The sequence below is a fragment of the Salmo salar genome, chromosome ssa13 (assembly GCF_905237065.1).
Source record: "Salmo salar chromosome ssa13, Ssal_v3.1, whole genome shotgun sequence".
NCBI classification, from domain to species: domain Eukaryota; kingdom Metazoa; phylum Chordata; class Actinopteri; order Salmoniformes; family Salmonidae; genus Salmo; species Salmo salar.
Genome location: NC_059454.1, coordinates 98,382,676 through 98,389,698, shown reverse-complemented (window position 1 = coordinate 98,389,698; position 7,023 = coordinate 98,382,676).

Sequence of the window (7,023 nt, the reverse complement as noted above, 5' to 3'; positions counted from 1 at the left end):
GTGAAAAAGTTTATACATACAAACATTCTAAATCTATGATGACTCTATATAGCTAAAACAACTTCCCCAATGGGTCTCCTTTTACTGTGCGTGAATTTGGTGTGGTTACTAGGGTACCATGCGATAATAGAGCACATCCCAATACTGTTCATTCTGGCTCGATATACCCCCAAATGTATACATGTATGACCGTTGACCCCCCCAAGGTGGGCCAATAGAGATTTCATAACCATTCAAATTGGTTTTTACCTTTAATGTGTTGTATTATGAAGTTTATAACATATCCAATGGCCTTAGTAAATTTCATACCCTCAATGGATTTTAAAAGAACTGATTCTAGCACTTAAAGATTCCAAAAAAGGTCTGGTACCGTCGTTGGGCTGCAGGTGTGAAAGATTCAGCTACTGGCATTACACACCTGGCTAAAAGATTACTGTAGCTCTGTTCGAAACACTTTTATAGACAACTTTGACACCTGGAAACAGAAGATACTCTACAGGAATGACTGAGTCCATCCAAATCATCTTGACTCTGTCCACGCATTTCAAGGCTGCGGTGAGACAATGACTTATGAATGACCCAAGACCTGCTCGGTTAATCCCTACCATTGTGAGACTGAGTTGTCATAATGCTGCATCAAATGTACATTATGTAAGTAACTTAATTTATGTCCCCCTAACTACCCTGAATACCTCTGTTGATCCTACAGCTATTGTATGCAGTAATCATGTGCCTATGAACCAGAGTTACACTTTTAGCACTGAGGCGGTGTGCCCTAGTAGGAAGTCCAGTGTGCAGCTCACCGTGCACTATCAGCTCCAATATAAATAACATGAGCAAGTCTACTTCTGATAAGCTTCCCAGTAAAGAATTAAAAACAATCAAGCAACCCAGAAAAGTGCTAAAAATAGCACATATTAACATACAGTACCAGTCAAAAAGTTTGGACACACCTACTCTTTCAAGGGTTTTTCTTTATTTTTACCATTTTCTGCATTGTATAATAATAGTGAAGACATCAAAACTATGAAATAACACACTTGGAATCATGTAGTAACCAAAAAAAGTATTAAATCAAAATATTTTAGATTCTTTGAAGTAGCCACTCTGCACACTCTTGACATTCTCTCAACCAGCTTCATGAGGAACAATGGTAGATAGCTAGCATAAAACGAGATACATAATGCTGTAATAATGACAAAAATATTCTTAAACTAACAACTTTGTCAGTAAAACAGGGAAAACATATAGCTTACTTAGTTTTGGTATTCACGCACAGTGATGAATAAAATGGTCAGAAAGGAAATAATGTCCAAAACTGAGATGTGTTTACAGCAGTAGGTGGCGAGCTGCACGTGGCAATGACCTAAAACACTCTGCCTGCTTGTGATAGCTGTGACGTCATCACTGAGTTCTTACACAGCCGCCCCAAATGTCTGCTATGACATTCTAACCAGATGGAAAGTCTGTTCTAGATGACAGGTTCTTCTGCATCATCAAGGATGTCTGGGTGAACTGGAGAGTGGATTGTCCACCCTGTGTAGGGATCTAGTTGTTTCCTTCATGAGGTCTTCCTATGTATCAAACTTGCAGATATCTGGGAGCTGAGGACTGTAACTGATAGACACATGTCCTCGGAAAGATAATTTCTTCAGTTCGCTGTCATCGGTTCGCTGTCATCAGGCTCCGGGTCAGCAGAATGCATTGAAGGCCACTGATCTTCTGAGTGTTGGAGGAACTCGAGGCCTTGGTGCCATCAATGTGGTTGGGCCAGCTCTTTCAGTGTCTTGCCCGAGTGATGTCATCCTCTGTTTTTTTTGCGTTGTCCACATACCTCCAGTTGGTTACATCCATAAGTTTCTAAATCTCTGCAACACGAGTTCCTACGAAGACCTTGTATCTACAAAATTTACTTGAGCCAATGAAGGACTGTGGTGGAATCGGACCAGAGGATGACTTGTCCGATGGGCAGAGTGAGTTCTGCTTGGAGGACACTAGCCAGCTGAGCCCCAGTGAGTACAGCACTCAGCTTCAAGTGTAGCATCGACAGCTGCTTCTTTGGTGCAACGCGAGACCTGGCCAGAACGAAGGAAATGTGCACCTGCTTCTGGTCGTCCGCATGTAGGCAACAGAACCATATGCTCTTTCTGATGCATCACAGAATATCTGGAGGTCTCTGGTTGACTTTGGATTGTCAGTATATGGTGGTGCGTAAGTTCTGGGGAGTTCCATCTGGGCAAGGTCAGGAATCTCTTGTTCCCAGCCAAGCCATTTGTCCAGCAGGCTCTGAGGCTGAATGGGGTTGTCCCAACCTATCCCTTCTTTCCACAGGTCCTGGACGAGTACCTTGGCTCAGGTTGTGAAAGGCGTGATGTAGCCTAGCGGGTCATATTGATGAGCGAGCATGCTGTAGATATTCCTCATTGTAGGTTTGGAGCGCTCCACAGTGCAGTGCTTGTATCGCAAGGAGTCTGAGGCAGTTCCAACGTAGCCCCGGGTTTGGCTCCTGAGATCCATGCTACTTTGGGAAACCCACAGTTCGCTGCTTTCCGATCTGGCCTCGGGTGGTAGGTGATCGATGACAGCTGGTACATTGCTAGACCACTGGCGTATTTCAAAGCCTCCAGCATGGAGGTCCATTAACAAGGTTTCTTGCTTCCTCGGCAGAGGGGATGCTTCAAAGGCAGTATTCCATGTAGAATGACTCCTTCACAAGCTCTTGGTTGACTCCTACATTGTCCTGAACGTGTCGCTGCAGAGCGTAGATGGCAAAACAGAGATTACAAGTCATGCCGAATGGCAAGACCTGCCACTCATAGATGCTCGGTTTTTCAGTTCTACGCATGTACCATCAAATCAAATTTATTTATATAGCCCTTCAGCTGATATCTCAAAGTGCTGTACAGAAACCCAGCCTAAAACCCCAAACAGCAAGCAATGCAGGTGAAGAAGCACGGTGGCTAGGAAAAACTCCCTAGAGTTGAAGCATAGCACCGGTTTGTCTGCTGGTAAGAGGCGAATCTGATGAAACATGCCTTTGATGTCACCACTTACAGTTACGGCATGTTGACGGAATCTGAGAAGGACACCGAGCAGGGATGGTCCCAAGGTTGGTCCAGGGAGGAGAAGGTCATTGAGCGACTGTCCTTTATGCTGGAACGAACAGTTAAACACAATCCTATCCTTTCCATTGTGATGCACAATATGGTCGGGTATAAACCAGGATTGTTCAGCTACCTCGGGTGGCACAAGTGACACTTAACCTGCCGTCTGCAGCTTCTTGATATCCTGGCAGTACACCTCTGCGCGTTTTAAATCTTTGGCGAGTCTTCACTCCATGCTATTGAGGCTTGGCAGTACAGCTTCCTTTGGAGCATGGAGAGTTGCATTGTTGACTCGACGAAGCAGGGGTGTAGCGTAGCGCTGAACGCCATCAACTTCTATCCTAGAGGTGGAAGTCATGGCTTGCTGGTCGTTTTGACTGAGTCACCAGCTTCTCACTCATGTAGGAAAGGTTATCGATCTGCCGAAGACGCTCAACATTTTTTAAGAGCTCGGCAGAAGGCAAAACGGTGGTGAGCAGGCACTGTTGTTCAGCGGGTGATGTGTGGACAAAGCTAGTAGGGCCTTGCAGGGACCAGCCATGTTCGGTGTGGACGGTAATGGGTCCACCAGGCGGGCCTGTACACTCTGGCTGTATGGGTATCAGGAAGTGAGGCATGTCTAAACCAAATCAGCTTGGTCCACCGGTGGCATGCAGCTTACGGAGGTGGTCGTATCGCCTTTGGAGAGCTGCTACTGGTCAGGAGTGTTCGGAAAGGCCTAGGTGGTCTGCGGTGAATGCCTGACGTATCTGATGCTTCTTGAAAGGTTTGAGCAGGGGGGACACCTCAAAGGTAACTGAGGCACCTTGAAGTTGCACAACGCCTTGTTGAACTGTCCTAAGGGTGAGGGTCTCAGGCTCAGAATTGGGGTTAAGTTGTTGAACAGCCTGTGGCAGGACGATGCTACACTCAGTCATCATCGAGCATGGCGTGTGTCTCCAGGGCTCGGTCTCCATTGTAAAGTAAGACCTTCACGACCTACAGCATTACTTTCGCCGATCTTTTGGGTCTGTCCATGTACACCTTGGTCGTAGGGACACTCATGAGCACGCTTTTGTGGTTTTCCTGTATGGCATCATGAAAGATTGTTAGGTGCTGCTCTTTACATGTCTTGCAAGGTTGTCGGAGGGTGCAAGCATCAGCTTTGTGGGATCGTCTGCACTTCCAGCACATTTTCCAATCCTTTATCCACTTGACGATCTGTCCTGTGTTCAGCTTCTTGAACTCTTCACGAGAAGAGAAAGTGTTCTTTATGGTCACAGTGGGGACAGTATAGCTTGGGGTTGGATTTCTCCTTGGATTGAGCAGGCTCCTTTGGGTTTGGATCTTCACTTGCGTTGAAAAAGATTGAAGCAGATTTCTCCTTCTGTTTTGTCAAGGCACGGTGGTCTTGAATGGCTTAGGCATGTCACATTGACAGAGGACTGCAGCTCTGTTTGACCTGGATGTACGTCTGGAGGGTGTCGTGATTGAAGCAGTACTCAACAAATTCATCCCGGTAGCTCTGTGGCATCTTGCTCAAGAGCCGGTCGACGTGGGATCCACATCTGAGCTCATAGCCGTTCTGCCCCTCAAGGGTCCTGAGCATGCCTACCAGTGAGTGGATAGACAGGGCAAAGGTGTCAAGCTTCTGCATCTCCGGACCTGAAGGCGGGGGAGTTTAGGATGGTGGCTAGCTCACACTGGACAAGTTGGCTGACCGTACTTGTCCTGCAGGGCTTGTAAGACAGCAGTGTAACGTCTCGGGTCATGCATGTAGGCCTTAGCGAGCTGTACTGCACTCTGTAGTTTCAGGTGGGCCAGGAGCACTCGATACTTATACCGCTCGTTTAGGTGTCTGTGACTGCTCATCAGGTCATCTAGGAACATTTTGAGGAGGGCAAAATCCCTCTCTCTACCACTCTCAAAGTAGGGCAACGACGGCTTCAGCATGCTGTATGATGAGGCAATCAGCTGATCCATGCCAGGTGGCGGAGCAGGCTCCGGGTAGGGTACCGTCTGTCCCGGGGCAGGATGTAGTGCTGCTGGATTGGGATAGGGCATGCCTAAATCTGGATGGAAGCCCGGTGCTGCTGGGACTGGATAAGGCATGTTTTGTCCCGCAGGTAAGTAGGGTTTACCTGGAACAGGGTATGGTGTAAAACCTGTTGCAGGATGTGGAGCTGCGGATGCTGGTCCAGGGTATGGAGCCACAGGTGCTGGTTCGGGTTATGCAGCCGCAGGTATTGGTCCTTGGTACGGAACCACGGTAGCTGGAGCACAGTGCAGAATCACAGGAGCTGGAGCAGGGTGAGGAACTACGGGAGCTGGAGCAGGGTGAGGAACCACGGGAGCTGGAGCAGGGTGAGGAACCACGGGAGCTGGAGCTGGGTGAGGAACCACGAGAGCGGAACCACAGGAGCTGGAGCTTGGTACCGAACCACGGAAGCTGGAGCTGGGTGCGAAACCACGGGAGCTGGGTACGAAACCACGGGAGCTGGGTGCGGAACCACGGGAGCGGAACCACGGGAGCTGGGTGCGGAACCACGGGAGCTGGAGCAGGGTGCGGAACCAGTGCCTCGGGTGGCAGGGATAAGATGTGAATCTTCATAGGCTCCACCTTGTTCTCCTAGGTTGGCGTGGTTGTGTCAGTGATATAGACGCAAAGCTGTCACATGATTCATCAGATGGTGCTGGTGAGGGGTTCCTCTGCCCTGGCTCAGTTACCTTCATCTTTTACTTTAAGACAGCATGTGACAAGCTTGCCTAGCTCTAGCTCATTAGCTACCTTCTGTAGATGCCGCTGCCTGTTCAGTTGTGCAGACTAAGTGAGTACTACATAGAGCCATGGCTACATGGTAACTTATTCAAGCAGTAGAATCAGATTTTTTTTAAAAAACAGATAAAAATACAACTTATGGAAAAGCGGGGTCTGTGAAGAGACACACACACGATAAGACATGCACTCTACACACACACACACGGATGATGTATTGTAAATATGTGATAGGAGTAGTGGCTTGAGGGAACACACCAAATGTATTGGGTAAAGTGTCCTGAAATATAACGCCATGTAATATTTAAAATTGTATATAACTGCCTTAATGTTGCTGGACCCTAGGAAGAGTAGCTGCTGCCAAGGATCCTTAATGAATACAAATATACCATACCCCGTTCAACGCACTTAAATCTTTTATGTGGCCATTCACCCTCTGAATGGCACACATACACAATCCATATGTCAAGGCTCAATTGTCTCTTTAACCGGTCTCCTCCCTTTCATCTACACTGATTGAAGTGGATTTAACAAGTGACATCATAGCTTTCACCTGGATTCACCTGGTCGGTCTATGTCATTGAAAGAGCAGGTGTCCTTAATGTTTTGTACACTCAGTGTAGGTGGATCAAATACTGAAATGCTAAGATGAGTGGACAATGAACGACTAAAATGTTAATGTTGCTTTCAGACCCTATTGTTATTAGGTCCTGTTTAGAGGAGCAAACACAAGTCAATATGTCCATTCTAAGGTCATGACTGTTAGATTGACTTCAGTACTCTTGATGGCCGGCAGGTAGAGTAAGTGCATCTGTTTACGTCAGACTGTAATCAGTGTCAGCAAAATGTTTGAAGTTGCATGGATGAGGTAATGGTCAGTACTCCATTGTTATCAAATTTATTTTGATAAGATTAATCAATATTAATCAATTTTTATCATTTTCAATCAACCCCACTTTCTCGACTACCTCATTATACTGCAAAGGATAATTGTGATAATGAATGCTTCACTGATTGTATTAAGAGAGAGAAACTCCTCAGGAATGGTAATGCGATTTCCCTCTGTTTCTGTACACACCATCAAGTAGTCCTATTAACCTCCACATATCTGCCGTGTGTGTGTGTGTGTGTGTCCGTCCTCTCAGTAACCACATATCTACAGGT